The 20370-nt window shown below is 47.1% G+C and overlaps 1 long non-coding RNA gene across 1 annotated transcript; it reads left to right on the top strand.

Annotated features, from left to right (window-relative positions):
- The first annotated feature begins 660 nt into the window (after positions 1–660).
- On the top strand, positions 661–17915 carry LOC105506627. Its single transcript, XR_001000958.1, has 3 exons — positions 661–800; positions 3918–4129; positions 17683–17915. It is a non-coding gene; the product is annotated as an uncharacterized LOC105506627 (long non-coding RNA).
- Positions 17916–20370: the final 2455 nt, after the last annotated feature.

Genomic DNA, 20370 nt, shown 5'->3' with positions numbered 1-20370 from the left:
CCTCCCTCCTCTCTCCCTCCCTCCCTTCCTTCCTCTCTCTCTCCTTCCTTCCTTCCTGTCTTTCTCTCTCTCTCCTTCCTTCCTTTCTCTTCCTCCCTCCTTTCTCTCCCTCCCTCCTCCCTCCCTCCCTCCTTTCTTTCTTTCTTTCCCTCTCTCTCTCCCTCTCCCCCACCCCTTTCTTTCTCTCTCTCTCTCTCCTTTCCTTCTCTCTTTCCTTTTCCACCCAGGCTGGAGTTCGGTGGGCGCCGTCTCGGCTCACTGCAGCCTCCTTCTCCCCAGTTCCAGCAATTCTCCTGCCTTAGCCTCCTGTTTGTTTGTTTGTTTTAATAAAGATAGGGTTGCACCTTTTTGGCCAGGCTGGACTGAACTCCTGACCTCAGGTGATCTGCCCGCCTGGGCCTCCCAAAGTGCTGGGATTGCAGGTTTGAGCCACCGCGCCCAGGCCTTGCTCCTTTCCTGAGCGGTGATTTTGAGAGAGAGGGAGGGGAGAGGGTATTAGATCCCTGACCTTGAGGTCGGGGAGAGGAGGGCGATGCTGAGTGGTAGACAAAAGACTTGAAGATAACGAGAAATTGCATCAACTTTCCCCAGGCTGTTTCTGGGTCTAGAAGCGAGCAAAAATAACGCGGGAGGGGTTGGTGGGAAGAAAAAGAGGCATTTATTTTAGAGCCGTATAGGAAGCACAAGTGTCAGGGGTTGAAAGGCCGCCTTCTCCTGCGGGCTAACGGTGTGGGTGACAGCCCGCACATTCAAATGAAGGAGCGATTAGACCGCGCTTGCTTCTGAAGACGGATTTCTTGGTTGGGGGAGCGGGCTGGGGGGCTGAGCCGGTATAGAGGGGACTGCAACATTAGGCTTTGGCAAGTTAATTAGGGTTCAGGAGTCCAGCGAGCGAGCAGGGGGAGAGGCTAGATTTGCATAAAGTCCATTTACATAATGTTCTTCACAAATTGTGCAGCCAGAAGGCAGGGAGGGGGTGTGGAGGGAAAGGGTTGGGGAGGAGGAGGTAGTCAGACGCCCGAGGCAGCCGCCGCCAAAGGGGGAAGGGCGAGGCCCGAGATGGGACTCGCTCCTTCTTGGCCACTCTCTCCACTCCTCCCCATCTCTCTCTGCACCAGGGCCACCCCTGCCTTATCTCGGCCCCCACCTCCATTCTGGGCCGGACACCACACTGCCCCCTACCATAGGGCCGGCCCAGAGCGGTCGGATTTCTAAACCGCCTCTATGGTCACGGGTCTCTCTTGCTTTAACCCGTTCCGGGACTCCTGGCTGCACTCAGGGTCAAGTCCCGGCTCGTTAGCCAACCTGTGACTCCTCGCGGTGGTCTAGCCCCTTTCACCCTCCTGACCTGGCTTCCTTCTAGTCCCCTCTTCCTAGCTAAGCTCAGTCCCACTGAAAAGCTCGTGTCCCTGGACTCCTTTGGCTCTCACACGCCTCCTCCGCTCCTGTCTTGTCACCTGTCCCGGAATGTCCCTACCACAAAAGCCAGCTTCTTTGTGGCAATCTCACCTCCCGCTGCACCAAATGCACTGCCCTTGGGGCATTTTCTGAAGTCCCCATAACTTCCTCAAGTGGACTGCGAGCCCCCTTCTGTGCGACCAGGAAACCTTCACCCGCCTGTATTCCAGAACTTACCACGCTGTATAGTAACTGCACTGGGGAGGGTCTCTTTCCCCACTGGGCTGTGATTCCTCCAGAAAGGAACTTGCCTGGTGCATCTCTGCGTCCAGCTGTGGCAGGAGTATGCAAACAGTAGATGCCCAAAACTGTTGACTGAATGTATGAAATATGTCATCTTAGCCAGAGATTGAGATCAGGTTTCAGTCTGCCTGAAATGAGCCTGACCAGCTCTCTAATTTCTCTGGGGTTCTGTCTACATGTTCTATCTTTATTGGGTTCTTAACCTGTCCTGTATTAGTAGCTGCAGAGGACGAAGAGGCTGTGGTGACCTCTGAGCCGAATTCTCCACTGAGGGAGGCAGGCTAAGGCAGGCCAAAGGGGAAGGGGCATCCCAGGCTGGGCACACAGCATGTGCAAAGGCCTGGTGGTCGGAAAGTGTATGGAATGTTTGGAACGTGGAAGAGGATTGAGTGGGTTAAAGTCAGAGATGAAAGATGGAAAATATGATGAGGCTCCTGTTCTGAGCTTAAGAGGCTGAGAAAGTTCTGGTAGATTTTTGTGAGCCTCTGAAGCTTTGTGATCAAGGAGAAGAAAGAAGAAATTTGCATCCACTGAGCACCTACTGCGTGCCACTGAACAGGTGATGTAATTCAACGGCCAAGCACAGTACGGATTATTGCCCCCATCATTACCAGTGTAGAGGATGACAAGCCTGCTGGAGTCACTTGCCTGAAACCTCACGGCTGCAGAATGGTCAAGCAGGGCTTTGGACCCCTGGTTTCCAAATCCTGTGCTGCCTTCTGAATTCAATGTATTTACGTTTTAGCAATGCATATAAAATGGAAGGGAAATAGAAGAGAGAAAGAGGCAAAGAGAAAGACAGTTTGGGGGAGGCAAAGAGTCATTTAGAAAGAGAGAGAGAAAAAGGGAAAGAGACAGAGAAGAGAGGAGAAAGATGGGGCCAGAAAGGGACAGAAAAGAGTAGAGGGAAGAAAGAGAGAGAGAAAGAAAGAGAGAGGAGAGAGAAAAGGGAAAGAGAGAAGAGAAAGGAAAAAGAGGGAAGAAGAGAGAGAGAAAAAGAGAAAAGATCATGTCCTTTGCAGGAACATGGATGGAGCTGGAAGCCATTATCCTTAGCAAACTTAACACGGGAATGGAAAACTAAATACTGCACATTCTCATTTATAAGTGGGAGCTAAATGATGAGAATACATGGACACGTAGAGGGGAACAACACACACTGGGGCTTATCGGAGGGTGGAGGATGGGAGGAGGGAGAGGATCAGGAAAAATAACTAATGGGTCCTGGGCTTCATACCTGGGTGATAAAATAATCAGTACAACAAACCCCCATGACACAGGTATACCTACGTAATAAAACTGCACATGTAGCCCTGAACTTAGAGTAAAACTTAAAAAATAGAGACAAGAGGAGAAGGGTAGAGAGAGAGAAGAGAGGGGAGAAAGAGAGGAGAGAGAGAAAGTGAGAGAGGGGAGGGGAGAGAAAGAAGAGAAGGCAGAAAGAAGAGAAGGGAGAGAGAAGAGAGAAAAGAGGAGTGAGGGAAAGAGAGAAGAGAGGGGACCAAGGAAGACAGGAGGAAGTGGAGGAGAGAAGGCTGGGAGGAAGGAGAGGAGACTCAGGTGTCAGTCACCCTGCAGGGTGGCAGGGATGCTCTACTCCTAGACAGAGCTGTCCAGTAGAACTTTCTGTGATCTCTAATCTGCCCTCCTACTCAAGTGCTCGGTATCCTTGGGTAGCTATCCAGCACTTGAAATGTGGTTAGTGCAACTGAGAAGCTGAATTTTTATTGTATTTAGATTTATATTTAAATGCTCACATAAAGGTAGCGACTACAGTATGGGACAGTGCAGGTTTAAGAGCAGTCCTTCTTTTTTCCATCAAGGTCCTAGCTTGAATTTTCTCTGGGTCCTTCTTGGCCTCCCATTCTGGGACTCTGTTCTGAACCATGCATCCCTGATGTTTCCTTCCTTCATATTCCTGGACATCCCACCCACACCGAGGTTTAATTTTAGCTGATTCTCTCTCAAGGACAAAGTATATATTTTTGTTTTAATTTATGTCGCCTGAACCATTTCCAAGTTTTACTTTTAGAACCTGTCAATATTAGTGACATGTGGCATTTTAGGTACTTTTCTGCTGGTGGGGCCTAAATTTATTGTCATTTTATGTCACTCAGCAAAATGCACAAAATGCCAGAAGAGTTATAAACAGAGACGATTTATGTTCGGGTTGGGGTGAGGTTAAGAGAATGAATATAATCAATTTTTTTTTTCAGAGACTTTTATGCGAGTGTGAGGGCCAGCAGGTGCACATTTGAAGCTCAGTGGGAAGTGTTTTCCAAGCAACAGGAGACAGCAGATGCAGACGGGGCCCAATTACTACTGCTCACGGCTGACCATGCCATGCACTTGTGTGCAGATACCTGGCTCCTAGTATGGGACTATGCACACGGTGGTCTCAGGCACCTAGTATGGGGCTATGCACACGGTAGTCTCAGGCACCTAGTATGGGGCTATGCACATGGTAGGCGCTCAGTTAAAGCTTGTGGAAGGAGGGATGGAGAAGGGTTAAGAGACATAAGTGGGAAGTCTAAAGACTCCTCTAGTCAACCCCAGTCAGAGTGATCTTTCTGGACCTTGTCACTTCACTGCTCAAAACCTTCCAATGGTTCCCTAGTACCCCACATGTTCTGACTTACAGGGTCCTTCAAGATCCGTACCTGAGGGTGTCTCTAAGGGACCTGGAATGCTCTGAAAGTTTCATATCTTTGCTCCTTGTCTTCCCATGAGCTCTTCCTGTTCTTGGGAGTCCTCCCTTCTCTTTCTTGGCCCTTCTTCCATAACCAACTCAAACTCAAACTCCTCTGTCCTTGCACCCTTGACCTTTTATCCCTCCAAAGAGAGTTTGGCATTTCTTCTTGGTACCTTGTGTACAGTCATCCCTGGTTACCCATGAGGGATTCGTTCCAGGACCCCCTGTGGATACCAAACTCCACGAATCCTCAAGTCACTGATACAAAATGACATAGTATTTGCAGATAACCTACACAATCCACCTGTATGCTGTAAATCATTTCTAGATTACTTATAATACCTAATATAACATAAATACTATGTAAATACTTGTTATATTCTATTGTTTAGGGAGTAATGACAAGAAAATAAGTCTGTACATGTTCAGTACAACCATTCTTTTTTTTTTTTTTTGAGACAGCGTCTGTCTCTGTCACTCAGGCTGGGGTTCAGTGGCTCCATTATAGCTCACTACATCCTCCACCTCCTGGGCTCCAGGAGTTCTCCCACTCAGCCTCCTGAGGTGCTAGAACTGCAGGCATGCACCACCACACCCAGCTTATTTTAAAATATTTTTGGAGAGGCCAGATCTTGCTTTGTTGCCTAGGCTGATCTCAAATTCCTGAGCTGAAGCAATTCTCCTGCCTCGGCCTCCCAAAGTGCTGGGATTATAGGTGTGAGCCACTGTGCCTGGCTGAAAATACTTTATTATGTTACATCTTCTTATGTTACATTGAGTGGGTAAGTGAGTGAGAATCCTTAAATATAATAGAGAAACAGAAAACTAAGGGCCTATAGATTGCGTTGCCTTACAAGATTCAAGTGAATTGCTTTTTGACTCTTCCAATAAGTTCTCAAGCATTTTTTTTTAACTTTATTTTTTAACGGAGGTGGTGTCTCACTATGTTAGGCCAGGCTGGTCTCCAACTCCTGGCCTCAAGTGGTCCTCCCCTCCAGCCTCCCAAAGTGCTGGGATTACAGGCATGATCTACTGCGCCTGGCCTGCAACCATTCTTTTTTCCCTCTGATTATTTTCAGTGTGTGGTTGGTTGAATCCACGAATGCAGAATCTAAGAATATGGAGGGCCAGCTGCATGTCTGCATTACAGGCCTCCAGATGTTGCCTCGTTTGCTTCCCTGTTGCCACCAGAAGATCACGCACCACTGGGCAGCATGGTCTGGGGAGTCCCATTCATCTTCATCCTCGGCCTGAACAGAGAAACTGACAGATGAAAGGTAATTGAATGACATAACGAATGGGTGCAAACTGGGTTGGTCCCTCACCATCCCCACTTCTTAGCCATGTTGGATCTGCTAAGTCAGTTACCACCATCGCCTACTCACCTTCCCATTTCCAAACCTCATAACTGTTATCTTTTCCTCCATTCTCCTTGTCCTTATGAGTTTATGCCTTTAACACAAATCCTTTATTATAATAGTATTGTATTTTAGGGAAGGAAATGTATTAGAGGAGTGTGTTCAATCCACCATCTTCCCTGGAAGTCAGTAACAAATGAAAGGAAATTTATCTGATAGACTGTGGGCAAGTCACTTCTCTCCCTACGGTCTCTGATTCTTCACCTGTGGCATGAGGAAGTTGGGCTGGATGAGTTCTAGGGTCCAGCCAAAGTCTGCGAGGGAGTCAGCGCTGGATTAGATGTGCCCGGTGGGCCACGGGCATGGATTTTACATAACAGCAGTCACTCTCTGGGATCCCTACTCTGGCCAGTGCTCTCCTTGGACTGCTAATTCTCTTTCTACACATTCAGGTTCTGACTCCCAAACTCTGAGGACGATGGCAGGTCCTGAGGTCCCTCCCACCTTGTACAACTCACAGTGACAGCAACGGTCTCAGTCTGTTCGGGCTGCTTACAACAAAGAAGCGTGGACTGGGTGGCTCATAAACAACAGGAATTTATTTCTCACAGTTCTGGAGGCTGAAAGTCCTACATCAGGGCCAGCAGAGTTGATTCTGGTGGAGGTTTTCTTCCAGGTTGCAGACTACCAACTTCTTGCTGTATCCTTGGATGGTGGAAAGGGTGCTGGGGAGTCTGGTGCAGTTTCTTTAACGAGGGCACTAATTCTACTCATGAGGGCTCCACCCTCATGACCTAATCACCCCCACAGGTCTCACTTCCTAACAGCATCATACTGGGGGTAAGAATTTCAATATATGATTTTTGAGAGAACACATTCAGTCCATAGCAGTGACTGACACTTGTCCAGTTCAGTGGCTTACTCAGAGACCTCACCTTGACCTAACGCTTGTGCCAACCTGGTGAGAAATCTGGAATCCCATTCCACAGATTAGAAGTCTGAGGTTTAGAGAGGGGAAGGGACTTGCCTAAGGCCAAGGAGCAAGTCAGTAAGGACCTAAAGTGGCAGTCGTGGTCTAACTGATCTACATTCCTGGAGTGTCCAGCATCCTGCCCATGGTGGCTGCTCAGCTGACGTTTGTTTGGAATGAAAGGTGACCACACTTGAGTTGAGGTAGTCAGGATCATGGCGACAGCCACGACGGCAAGAAACAGCATTTTAAAAAGTATTTACTTAGTGTAACATTTTCAGAGCTATTCCATGCCACAGTGTGGATCAGTACTTCTTCATTCTTTACGGCTGAATAATATTCCGTTGTATACCACATTTTGCTTGTCCATTCATCTGCTAATGGACATTTGAGTTGTTTTCATTTTTTGGCTATTGTGAACAATGCTGCTGTGAACATCCGTGTGCAGGTACATGTCTGACTATAAGTGAAAGAAACTCAACACAAAAGGTCACATACTATATACGATTCTATTTGTATGAAATATCCAGAATAGGTCAATCCATAGAGACGGAAAGTAGATTACTGGTTGCTGGAGCTGGGAGAAAGAGTGAAAAGGGAATTGTGGCAAGGTGCAGTGGCTCACGCCTGTAATCCCAGCACTTTGGGAGGCCAAGGTGGGCAGATCACAAGGTCAGGAGATGGGGACTATCCTGGCTAACATGGTGAAACCCCATCTCTACTGAAAAATACAAAAATTAGCTGGGCGTGGTTGTGTGCACCTGTAGTTCCAGCTACTCGGGAGGCTGAGGCAGGAGAATGGTGTGAACCCAGGAGGCGGAGCTTGCAGAAAAAAAAAAAGAAAAGGGAATGGCTACTGATGGTATGAGGTGTTCTTTGGAGGTAATGACAATGTTTTGGAACCAGACAGAGCTATGGTTGCACAACACTGTGAATGAACAAATGCTATTGAATTGGATACTTTAAAGTCGTTAATTTTATGTAATGTGAATTTCACCTCAATCAAACAGTGAATGACTAAAGACTTCTCTCCACTAACATTCAACAAAGCCTACTGTGTGTTTAGTAAGTGCTTGGCTCACCAGTTTAAAACACGTAGCACACACTTGTGAAACATTTGTGATATCAGTTCACCAATGGGCAAGTTGATGGTTTCCATCTTCAGCCTTGATACTCCCAGTCAAGTTCCCAGACCAGAGGCTCAGCATCCCCAGGAGCTGGTTAGAAATACAGAATTGTTGGCAACCCCAAACACAGACCTACTGAATCTCTGCTGTATGGCGTGTGTTTGCCTCTGCAACCCACTTTCCTGCAGTCCTTGTCTGATCACTGAAGACAGAAACTGTGAGAGAGGGATTGAGGCTAAATCTCCCTGAAGTTCGTCCTCGATGAATAGCTGTGCGGCTCACCTTCTCCCTCTCTCTCTTTTTCCCTCTTTCTCTCTTTTCTCCCAGGTCACTCTCTTTCTGTCCCTCCCACCCTCTCCTCTCTCCCATACCTCCCTCATTCAGTAGAGTTCCTTCTCTCCTGCATTCTCTGAATTGATTTTTCTCACTCATCTTGGCAGGTTAGTAATCACCATTCTCAGCAGAAATTCCTTCCATTTCATTACCCCGGGTGAGAAATCCTGGGCAGCAGGGGGTGGGGTAGGGGCTGTGTTTCATTTCACTCCCATCTCTGTGTCAGGTGGGGAGGGAAGACTGTCCTCACTAAGCATCCCACAGGAGGAAGACCAGTACTGGGAAGGGATGGAGACCCCTTGGTGGCTCTTTTCAGCTTCAAGATCCTGTGCTGCAGCTCCTCCCAGCTCCCAGGGCCCCTGCCTTTCTCTGTCCTGATCAATCACTCACATTTGGGGGGCTTCCATGGCTGGCAGAACCTATTTCTATGCATTGCTCTGTTTAATCCTCACAATACTTCTGAGAGGTTGGTATTGTCATCTCCTTCATGTTACAGGAGAAGAAAGTGAGGCTCAGAGATACTTGCAAGACACCTGGGAATGAGAGCCAATTTCCAGGCTCAGGCAAGGTTGTCCTGGACTGCACCAGAGCCACGTAATAAAAGGATCATGCTGCCCATCCACCTGCCAGCCATGGTGGGTCCTAGCACAAAGAGTCCAGCATTTGTGATCCTATGGACTTGGGGTCCAGTTCCAGCTCTGCCACTTACTGGCCATGCCACTCTTTCTGGTCCTTCCTCTCCTTAGCTGTTCACACGGGATGGGGGAATGGGACAGACCCGCCAGAGTACAGCTCCTAAGAAAAGGAATTTTGTAATGCAAACCAGCTGTGGAACCCAGGGGAGGAACCACCATCTCTTGGAGGCACTATTTCCCCATTCTCAAAGCGCATTTAGAAAGAAACACCTACTTTCTGTGTTGTTGCAAGAATTGCGTGAACTATTACAGCTCTCATGCAGCTTTTAGCACATGCCTGGAACAGGAACAAGCACTAGATCAATAAATACCCTGGATGGAAATAATATTATTATAGTTCGAGGATTTAAGATGCTCTCACAATGGCAGATGGACCCTGAATTCAGAGATACAAAATGTGAACAAAACGTGTGCTTAGAATTAAGAACATCATCCTGTGTACGGTGCCTGCCCCGTGTGAGGCACAAGGCGAAGCATTTTCTAGACGTTTTCCTATTGAATCCTGATGAAGAGTCCTACAGAGTAGGGTGTAGTCTCCCCATTACATAGGCGAGAAAACTGAGGATCAAGGAGATGAAGTTAACTTCTTCTGACTCCTGTAGTGTGTAAGAGGTAAAGCTGGAATCAGCTGAGATCAGTCTACCAAATCCAAAGTATAGATGAAAAAAACAAAAAATCAGACGTGAATATGTTTTGCAAACTACACAGTTCTAGTCATGTGTGTGGGGTGAAAGATGGAGGAAAACATCATCATCATTATCATCATCATCACATTGTCATGTCTATTAAACATTAGATATCATCATCCTATCTACTAAGCATTAACTGCTTATCACGTGCCAAACACGGGGCTAAGGGATTTACTTGGATTACCTCTTTAAGCCCTGCAGCAACAACTCTGTTACAATCCTCATTTCACAGATAAGCAAACAGGCTCAGAGTGGTAAAGCAATTTACCCTAGGTCACACAGCCAGGAAGTGGTAAAGCTGGATTTTGACCTTAGGGCTTACAGGCTCCAGAGTGGAGTCCTTAACTATTCACCTGAAACTGGAAGCTGCTAATCTCGGCTGCAGGGATTTTAGCTGGCAGGACCCTCTCAGCCCTTGGGGACCCTCCCTATCACCCCGTTCCCCAATCTGGGCTCCAGACTGGGAGTGAACTAGGCTCCCACCCGCGTCTCTGTGATCAGCCCATCTTCAGATCAGGCTGTCCCTCTCCTAGCCCGTCGTTGGAGCCCCAGCCGGGACCATGCCGTATGCAGATCACCCCATTAAAATTTCATGTGGATTCAAAAATTCAGTGTTGACTCCGGTGACGCAAATAAGTATGAAAATTCCGAGGAAGGCACACTGTTACTGAAATCAAATGGTTGAACGGCCACTAATGAGGCAGACAAGGAGCCTCGCTCACCCTCTGAGGATTGAGGAGAGACGAAAGGAGCAATCGCGCTACATTATTCATGCCTTCTTGTTTGAGTTTCAGATCTCAAGGAGGCTCTGGAAGGGGAAGGCAGAGAGGGCAGAGGCGGCGGGAGGCGGGGGTGGCAGCCTAGACAGGGCCCCACTCTGCCAGCTGTGGAAGGCCGGGTGACTAATTGACAACTACTCACTGATCCCCTTCCCTAGGGCGCCCCTCTTCCATCTCTCATTTTTAGCTCCAGCCCATAAGCACCTCCCTTGCACCTGCCACGGGGCCCAGATTTCCCCCAGCAGTGGCTGTGTGAGTGTGAGATGCAGAGGAAGACGTGGCGTCTGGGTGGTCCTGGCTCTGTGTGATCTCGGGCAAGTGACTAAACTTCCCTGAACCTTGATTTTTTGTTCCCCCTGTAAAATGGGAAAGCAGAGGGAGTGGCTCCTCTACCTACTGTGTGGAGAGGTCGCATTTCTGAGAGTCAAATGCCGCATTACCGCTCTTCTCAAGTTCGAATACTCAGGTGAATCCCAGAGGAGCTTGCTGGGATGCTGGTGCTGATTCAGTAAGGCTGGGGCAGGGCCTGAGATTCTGCATTCCAGCCAGCTCCCAGGTGAGGCCCGTGATTGCTGGCTTGCAGCACACCCTGTGAGCAGCAGGGCCATACAGATCGGAAAGCACTTAGCGACCACTGACCACTCGCTGGTCTAAGCCTCTCTGTGCATCAGCATTCTTGGAGAGTTTGTGAAAACACAATGCCCTTCCCCACCCCACCCCCAGGGTCTGCTTTAATTGGTTAGGTCCAGGAACTGGTACTTTTAAATTCTCCCCCTGACACCCACCCACCATGGCTCCTATATGCAGCCAGATTTTTGTCATTCTTGTTACTAATATGTCTTTATTGTTTATGCCCCTCTTAGTTTCTTTTTTCTTTTTCACAACGGGGTCTCACTCTGTCGCCCAGGCTGGAGTGCAGTGGCTCAATCATGGCCTTGACCTCCCAGGCTCAAGTGATTCTCCCACTTCAGCCTCCCCAGTAGCTGGGACCACTGGTGCATGCCACCGTGCCTGACTAATTAAAAAAAAAAATCGTAGAGACGAGATCTTGCTGTGTTGCCCAGGCCAGTCTTGAACTCCTGAGTTCAAGTGATCTGCCCACTTGGGCTCCCAAAGTGCTGGGATTACAGGTGTGAGCCACCGTGCCTGGTCCCCTTCATATTTTATGACCATTTTGCCAGCTTCCTCTTCTTCAACTCCTCTTAAACGTCAGTGCCACAGTGCTTTCTCTCTTTTCCCTGAGCAAACCCGTTGTCAAGAAAGAGGCTGAAGAACCAATTGCTCCCACTGTGAGGAGGAAGGAATGCTTCACCCCCGGGAACTGACCTGTTTCCAGGGGATGTCACCTCCCTCCAGGTTCTAATGATGCACTTCAGGTCCCACTATCTGAATAGTGCACCTGGGGCGAGTTTGCAGCAGGGGTCACCTGGGCAACTGCCCCCCTTCTCTTTTGAAGACTGAGGCCTGACCACGCTGATAACACATTCTCTAAAAGTAGAAACCAGGTTTCAGACAAGCCATGGAGGTAAAACCAGCTCGAGAGCGAAGGAATTGATTTCCGCCAGAGAGACCTGTGCAGAATCTACAATCCCATCGTTGTCCATGCACCCGGCGTAACCGATAAACAGGTTCCCCAGTCCTCCCTGCCTTTCCTAATTATTACTCGGCTGTAAAAATCCCTTCTCCCTCCTGCCAACATTATCTTAGTGAACGTTATGAGCGCTCACGAGGTTAATGCAGGGCCGTAAATCCGCAGTGGGTCGAACAAGTGAGACTTGAGGAACTGTTCATAAATCCATGGGAACGGCTCCAGTTTGTTTATTTAATAAAATATCATTTCGTAGAAATGCACAGGGCACTGTGGGGTTCACACCTCAGTGGGCACGCGTGGAGAGGGGTGGGTGGTGGAGGTCTGCCAAGGTTGGGGGTGTGCGTGCACAGGCGTGCAGGCAGACTTCCACGTGGCCTCTGCCTGGAATGGTAAGGCTCCATGTCGTTTATTACTGCACCAGGCATTCTGAACTCAGTACCCGCTCCACTTAAGGCTGCCTGTTCTCTCAGAATTCTTTAATGGGCCTCGTCAATATCTGAAACGGTGCTACAAAGCCCAGGACACGTGTAATGCTGTTTGCACTGCATGAATGCCTCCTCAAGACAATCTTCTGGGATTTGTTAGGGGCGCTTTACCCACATTGGGCTGTTAAATCAACAAGAAGTCAGGCTTCCCCACGTGGCATGGAATGAAATGCTAAAAGCATGGGCATTGGAGTAAACGGACATGGCTTCTAGCACCAGATTTGCCACCTACTGGGAAGATGGCCTTGGCATTCACCTCTCTGGCCTCGATTCCCTTCTCTGTACCATGGAGATGATCGTCTGTACTTTATGGAATACAGATGTGATATGCAGAGAGACTAGAATGGAGCAGTAAGTTTCCTTTCTTTTTTTTTCCTTTTTTTCTTTTTTTGAAATGGAGTCTCACTCTGTCGCCCAGGCTGGAGTGCAGTGGCGAGATCTCGGCTCACTGCGACCTCTGCCTCCTGGGTTCAAGCCATTCTCCTGCCTCAGCCTCCTGAGTAGCTGGAACTATAGGTGCACCACCATGCCTGGCTAATTTTTGTATTTTTAGTAGAGATGGGGTTTCACCATGTTGGCCAGGCTGGTCTTGAATGCCTGACCTCAGGTGATCTGCCCACTTCAGCCTCCCAAAGTGCTGGGATTACAGGCATGAGCCACCGCACCCAGCCTCCTTTCATTTCTCTCTCATTTACCTGTGAGTTTTCAGCATTGCAGTATACTGAGATGACTTTGTTAATTAGTTTTGACTGAAGGTCATCTACAGAGCCCCCATTCTTTTCTTTGTAATTGACTGGGAACTCAAAATAAAATGCAGTGGAATGGGATCAGTGGAAACGGGAGATTCTGCAGAACTGGGATGCAGCATGCCTGCCCAAAGGGGTTTAGCATCCCTGAGTCACCCCATCAGAGAGTGCTGTGAATCATGTTACTGAAGGAAACAGGCAGTGTGATCTAGTGGTGAGGACCATGGAGTTGGCAGCCCTGGGTTTGAGTTCTAACTCAGACACTTAACTATCTGAGCAGCCTCTGTGGCCAAGTAATTGAAGCCCTGGGTTCTTGGGAACTGGAGATCTTAATACTCAACTTTTAGGGCTCTGAGCATTCCCTGAGCTAATATGGGTAAAGTGTGTGCATAGACATGGCACATCGTACAAACACAATAAACCATGGACAGATGGAGAGTGAAGGAGGGAAACAAGAGATAGGCAGAAGCAAGGGTGACTAACCTGTCCCAGTTTTCTCAGACCTCCTCCAGTCTTAAAACAGGAAAGTCCTACCTCCTGGGAACTCCCTTAGTCCTGGAAAAACTGGACGGTTGATTGCCCTTGCAGGAATGGACAAGTCAATGCTTGAAGCACTCTTAATTCTGGGTTTAATTTGGCTACAGCTATTGATGATTTAATAACAGCTGGCTGATTATGGAGGCTTCATCTAAAAGACTCTAATTCCCCAAGGCTAATTGTTGAGCATTTGATTAACCCAGTGGCTCTCATTAGAATCACCTGAAGAGCTTTCTAAACATACCAATGACTGAGCCTCACCCCTAACTAGGGTTTCTCTGCCTTGACACTATTGACATATTGGGCTGGATAATTTTTGTTGGTGGCAGGTAGTGGGGAGTGGAACTGTTGTGTGCATTGTAGATGTTGAATAGCATCCTTGGATTCTACCCTGAAGATGCCAGGAGCCATGTCTCAGTCACATGACAACCAAAAATGTCTCCAGACATTGCTCAATGTCCCCTGAAGGGCAAAAATCACCCCTAATTGAGAACAACTGCCCCGGGCTAATTTAAGAATCTGGGGGCAGAATAGAAATTAGGCTTTCGTGTTTCACATTAAGTTCCCTGCCCCCAGCTGACTATATATAGCATTTGGCTAAGACCAACCTTACTGTCAATGTGGATGGTGCTGACATCCAAGGAGAACTATAGAAGGGCCTGGAGCTGACTTGGGGTTGGGTCCAGGGTGACCATAGGGAAGAGGCTGTGGGCAAAGACCTCACATGATAAGAGAGGTACTGAACTCCTACTCTATTTATTTATTTATTTATTTTTGAGACGGAGTCTCGCTCTGTCGTCAGGCTGGAGTGCAGTGGTGTGATCTCGGCTCACTGCAGCTCTGCCTCCCGGTTTCAAGTGATTCTCCTGCCTCAGCCTTTGAAGCAGCTGGGACTTCAGGAGCATGCCACCACACCCAGCTGATTTTTGTATTTTTTTTAGTAGAGACGAGGCTTCACCATGTTGGCCAGGATGGTTTCTATCTCTTGACCTTGTGATCCACCCTCCTCAGCCTCCCAAAGTGCTGGAATTGCAGGCGTGAGCCACCGTGTCTGGCCCTATTCTTAAATATTCCCTTTCCCTCCCTTTGGTACACAGCCCAAACCTCACCATTAGATATGAGTTCTTGCAGAAAGTTCAGAGTGCTCTGTTTTGAGTTGTCCTCTTTTAAGTTCTTCTGGAAGGCAGATCATGACACTGTTTTTGGTCCCTCATGACCTCTTCAGGGTGGAGACTATGCTGGTTCTCAAGATGTTTTGACATGCTAAATCATTTGCTCCTCACAGCTCTCCTAGGTGAGGTGGATTTCTTTGCACGTTTTATAGAAAAATGATGTTCAGAGAGTTTGAAACAATTTTCTCAAGCTCACACAGCTGGTTGGCAGCACAGATTAAAGTAAAACTCAGGACAGTCACTAACTTCTAGTGACTGGCCCACTCTGACATGTTTCCTCCTATCCCTTAGAGAGCCAAGTGCTGGCTGAGCACGGTGGGGATGGGAGTGGGACATGAATGCCTTGGCCAAGAAGGAAACGTTCATGGCTGCTTTCTTTATGCCAAGTCTTGCACTTATATTATCTCCTTGAATAGTCCCACTGTCTCGGTGCAGCAATGCCTGTGATTCCCACTTTTGGGGAGGAGAATGCTGAGGCTTGGGCAAAGGAAGCAATTTTCCTAAAGTCATGAATCCATTATCAAGGGGAGGTGCCTTTACCTCAAAATCAAGGTGGGGGAAGAGCATTATAAATGGATTAATATTTTAAATTTCTCAGCTGTAAATGAAAGGCACTCTTTTTTTTTTTTTTTTTGGCAGCATTCTAGTGCTCAGAATTATTTAGCTCAGCTCTGAATGGAAGCATCCACCAGTTAGATGTGTCTCTTTGACATTCCTATGACTGAAAACATTAGACATTTTCTATGTTGATTCATCAGAACTGTCAACATTCCTCTGCTAACAAAGTCCTCCTTTAGTTGGGAGGTTTCAGCCCAGCTCTGCTCTGATTGGCTCGCTCCTTACAGGAAGCATCTAAAGGTCTTAGAGCCGAGACAGGAAGTGACTCTGTGTGAGGTCAACATTTCTTCTCTTTTCTCCAAGGCCACCATAATCCTTATGGAGTGAAGGGTAGTCACAATGCAATTTTGAAAAGTTATTACAAGGATCATAATAGTACGAATGGTGAATGAGTTTTTTGACTGCCAGGAGAGGAAACATTTTAGGATTGATTTCAGAAGAGAAATCCATCATTCTGATTTTAACTGTGGCGGTTAACACAATGTTCACTCTAATTTTAGAAACATTTTGAGACAGGAATAGGTTGTACTTGTCTTTGTCAGGCCATAGGTAGCTTACATTTTCTGAGCCTAAAGTGGATACTAGCTAAAAGATTATGTTTAAAGAATGTTCCCTTTTTTAGAATCACACCAGAAATTTCTAGTGTAATGACAGCATTTCTTAACCCAAGTGCAAGTGTGTGTGTGTGTTAAAATATCTGTGTTAATAATCAGCAACCTCAGAAGTGAGAGGGAAGGGAAGAATGGGGCTAAAAGGAGTCAAGTCCCACTTGCACGGCAGAGGAGACCTGGAAGATAAGATAGAGTTATTAGTCTGAAATAATGGGTGGTGAGAATTCTGCCACCAAATCACCAATGCTCCCTAGTGTGAAATAATGGAAAAATCATGGAGACTGGAACAGCACATGAAAAGTCACAGAGCATAAAAGACCCAGCTGTACTGGGGATCAGGGAAAATTTCCAAGTGGTGGGAGCAAGAAGTATATGGCATGGGGAGATCAAGAGATGTGATGAGTTGGGGAGGGTTTGGACATACTTATCCTACAGTTTGCTTTTTCCCTGACACCCAACAGAGGCAGGCTTTAACCCCCAACCCACCCTGTCTCCAAGGACTGGCTTCGATGTCTGTCTTCCTGAGCTCCATCTTCGCTGACTCCACGGAGGACAGAAAACTCATTACCATCAGAGGCTCACTCTAGATGCCCTGTGTGGACCTGTGACTATGTTAGGTTTAGTGGCAAAGGAATATTAAGATTGCAGGTGAAATTAAGTCTGCGCAGCAGTTGACCTTAAAATGGGGGAGATTATCCTGGATTATATGGATAAGTCCAGTGGAACTACAAGGGTCCTCGAAAGTGGAAGAGGGAGGCAGAAGAGAGAGAGAACCATGGAGATGGCAGCTTGAGGAGGACTCAGCCTGAAAACGCTGGCTTTGAAGATGGAGAAGGGGGCCAAGAGGTAAAGAATAAGGGCAGCCTCTAGAAGCTGGAAAAGGCAAGGGAACTGATTTTCCCCTGTTCTCCAGAAGGATAACAGCCTTTCTGACACCTTCACTCCAGTCCAGTGAGACCCATTTCAGACCTCTGACCCTCAGAACTGTAATAGAATAAGCTCCTAATATTTTTAAGTCACTTAGTATATGCTAATTTGTTTCAGCAGCAATAGAAAAATAATATAGGCCCTTAGTTCTTTAATCTAATAAGTGGGTTTAGTAACCATTTCTATTTTGTAGTGTATTAAAAATTGAATTAACGTACCACACCAAGTGTTTAGCACAGCCCCTGGACAATGGTACCTTTTTTATTGATGCCACAGGTGGAATGACCACTGGTCCTCCTGGTTTAGTCCTCTAGCTTCTTTAATGTGGGACTAGAAGAAAGAGACCTAAATTAGGAATCTGACAGACTTGGGTTCAAGTCCCGGCTCTGCCTCTTTCTAATGGCCTTGGACTTGTTCCTACCCTGGAAGGTTTTCCAGTCTATATTATGGGTGTGGGAAGGATGATCTATCATATCTACCAGCTATGAGAGTCCTGTGAGGATTCAGAGTGGGTGGGCTTTTGTAGCCCACTGAAGGCCCTCAGAGAGGTTTTCTGTAAACGTAGTACCTTGCACCAACTCCTTGGGAAGAGATTTTCTCAGGCTTCAGAGCTGAGGGTATTCACCCCGATCCACTTGCTTCTCTGTCCAGGGAATGCTCATGCATTTCTGAGAAGTTGGCTGGAACTAAGGGAGCATTCAGAGACCACAGATCCAGTTGACTGGTCCCTGCTGACATCAATCAACATTGTTGGCCACATCAGCTGCTCTTCAAACTCATGATGTGAATCAACAGCTAAACATGTGGATATCTTTGTTTCTCTCAGTTAAGTGGATCCCTGAGTCCTCCTGGTGCACTGGAAAGATTTGAGTTTTGTAGCCAAATAGAGTGGGGTTTAAATGGTGGCTAAGCAACTCACGCCTGTAACCCCAGCACTTTGGGAGGCATGGGCGGGTGGATCACCTGAGGTCAGGAGTTCTAGAGCAGCCTGGACAGCATGGTGAAATCCCGTCTCTACTAAAAATACAAAAATTAGCCAGACGTGGTAATCCCACCTACCTGGGAGGCTGAGGCAGGAGAATCGCTTGAACCTGGGAGGCAGAGGTTGCAGTGAGCCAAGATCGCGCCACTGCACCCCAGCCTGGGTGACAGAGTGACATTCCATCTCAATAAATAAATAAATAAATAAACAAATAAATAAATAAATGGTGGCTAAGCCACTCGCTCTTGAGCAAATTGGTTAGCCTCCGTGAGCCTTGGTTTATCCACCCGATAAATGGAGATACTAACAGTCAACATTAGATAACCATAGAGCCTACCTCATAAGGCCATTATGAGAATTGAGATGTTAGTTCAAGGAAAAAATGGTGCCATCATTTGGATGATTGTCCCCTCCAAGACTCGTGTTGAAATTTCATCCCCAATGTTGGAGGGTGGGCCTCATGAGAAGTGTTTGGGTCATGGGGAAGATCCCTCATGAACAGGTCAATACCCTCCCTCAGGAGTGAGTGAGTTATTGCTCTACTAGCTCCTGCAAAGGCTGCTTGTTGGAAAAAGCCTGGTATCTCCCTCTGCCTCTTTTGTTTTCTCTCTCTCCGCGTGGTCTCTATACACACCAGCTTTCCTTCGCCTTCCACCATGGGTGGAAGCAGCCTGAGGCCCTCATCACATGCCCAATCTTGAACTTCTCAGTTCTCAGAATTGTGATCCAAATAAAACTCTTTTCTTTATAAATTACCCAGCCTTTATAACAACACAAAATGGACAAAGATACTTGTTATGATGCAGAAGGAATGAAGAAGTGTGGGAAGTATTACCTCGCTAGTAGGCGAAGGAGGGCACAATAATTATAGAAAACTTCCCATGGGAGGTTATACTTGAGCTGAACTTTAATGGGTGTAATGGTTGTAAAAAGTTTAGCACAATGCCTGATGTGAATTGTGTGGTCAGAAATTAAAAGGGAGAGAAGAAGATAATGGGTTTTCTGAGGTTAGTGGGGGACCTAGGATCCCTCCTTGCCCCCTACTGAACCTGATCCACCCCAGTCCAGACCCTTCTTCTCTTCCTGCTTATTCTTCATGCCTCATCGCTGCATTCATGCTTGGTCCTGGCTCCTCACCCTGTATTCTACTGCTGTGGCAGTCAGCAGAGACAGACATGACAGGAGACAGGGAGAGGCAGAACTGGGAAGAGGGCTTGAAGAAGATTGATACTGGCATTGTTGTCATGGCAACACCAGGATGGGCTAGAGGGCCCACTGCTGGGATCAGCTCCTGTAGTTCTTCTCAGATTCTAGAGCCTTTGAGGGCAGGCAAGAAGCTCAGATAGGGGCCCTGAGAAAACAGGTGGGGCTTCAAGGTGACAGCCAGTGAGAGGGCAGGCACCGGGACCTGGGATGCCTTTCTGACAACATCTGCTGAATCCATGGGACCTTAGAGAAGACCTGTCCAAATCCCTCAATTGAGGCATGGAGAAGTGAGCACTAAGAAGAAGAGTGGAGAGTGGAGAGAACACATTCCCTGAGTACCTACTATGTATCTGGTATTTACTGCTATCTTTTAATAACTTGTCTCTCCAACAGACTATGTGATCTGCCAGAGCAGGGAGGCATCTTGGGTGAGGCTAGGTGTAGAGGCTCCTGAGTTGACATACTGGCTCTGCCACTTATCCTCAGGATGGCAGTGCACATGATCTCCTCTCTCTGGGTCTCAGTTTCCTCATCTGCAGAATGAGTGAAGTTGATGTTATATATTACCTTCCTCACAGAGTGGTTGAGATTTTGAATGATATAATTTATGTAACATGCTTGGTGCATGTTTGGCAAAGCATAAATGTCATATATAATAATTAATATTACAAGCCTATCCAGAGAAAGAGAAATTTGCATCTTGATGGCTAAATAAAATAGACAGTGTTTTTATAGCTTTGGGAGAAGAGGGATCTAGTTTACTTCTTGAACCATCTGTTTTCACCCCTTTTCCTGCCTTACATTTTTATATGTATATATTTTTCTTTCTGTCTTTTAGGGAACAGAGCTCTATGGGCTCCTGGGAGCACGCTGGTCAGCAGTCAGAAAACATGGATTAAAAATAATAATAGTTCTCATTTATTGAGAACTTACAATATGCCTGGCTTCCAGTTGCCCATTTGATATTACAACTATTTGATTTACAATGGCTCTTAAAGTTAAATGCTCTTGTTATCCCATTTTGCGGGGGAGAAAACTGAGGCTCAGAGAGGTTGTATAAGTCATCCAAGGTCACACAGGGCTGGTAAGAGGCAGAGACGGGACCTCAATCACTGGTGGACTTTATTGCAGAGGATGGGGATGGGAAGGAG

Source organism: Colobus angolensis, unplaced genomic scaffold (assembly GCF_000951035.1).
Source record: "Colobus angolensis palliatus isolate OR3802 unplaced genomic scaffold, Cang.pa_1.0 Scaffold139, whole genome shotgun sequence".
Taxonomy (NCBI): domain Eukaryota; kingdom Metazoa; phylum Chordata; class Mammalia; order Primates; family Cercopithecidae; genus Colobus; species Colobus angolensis.
Note: the sequence above shows the minus strand (reverse complement) of the source record. Positions and strands in the feature narration are given on the sequence as shown.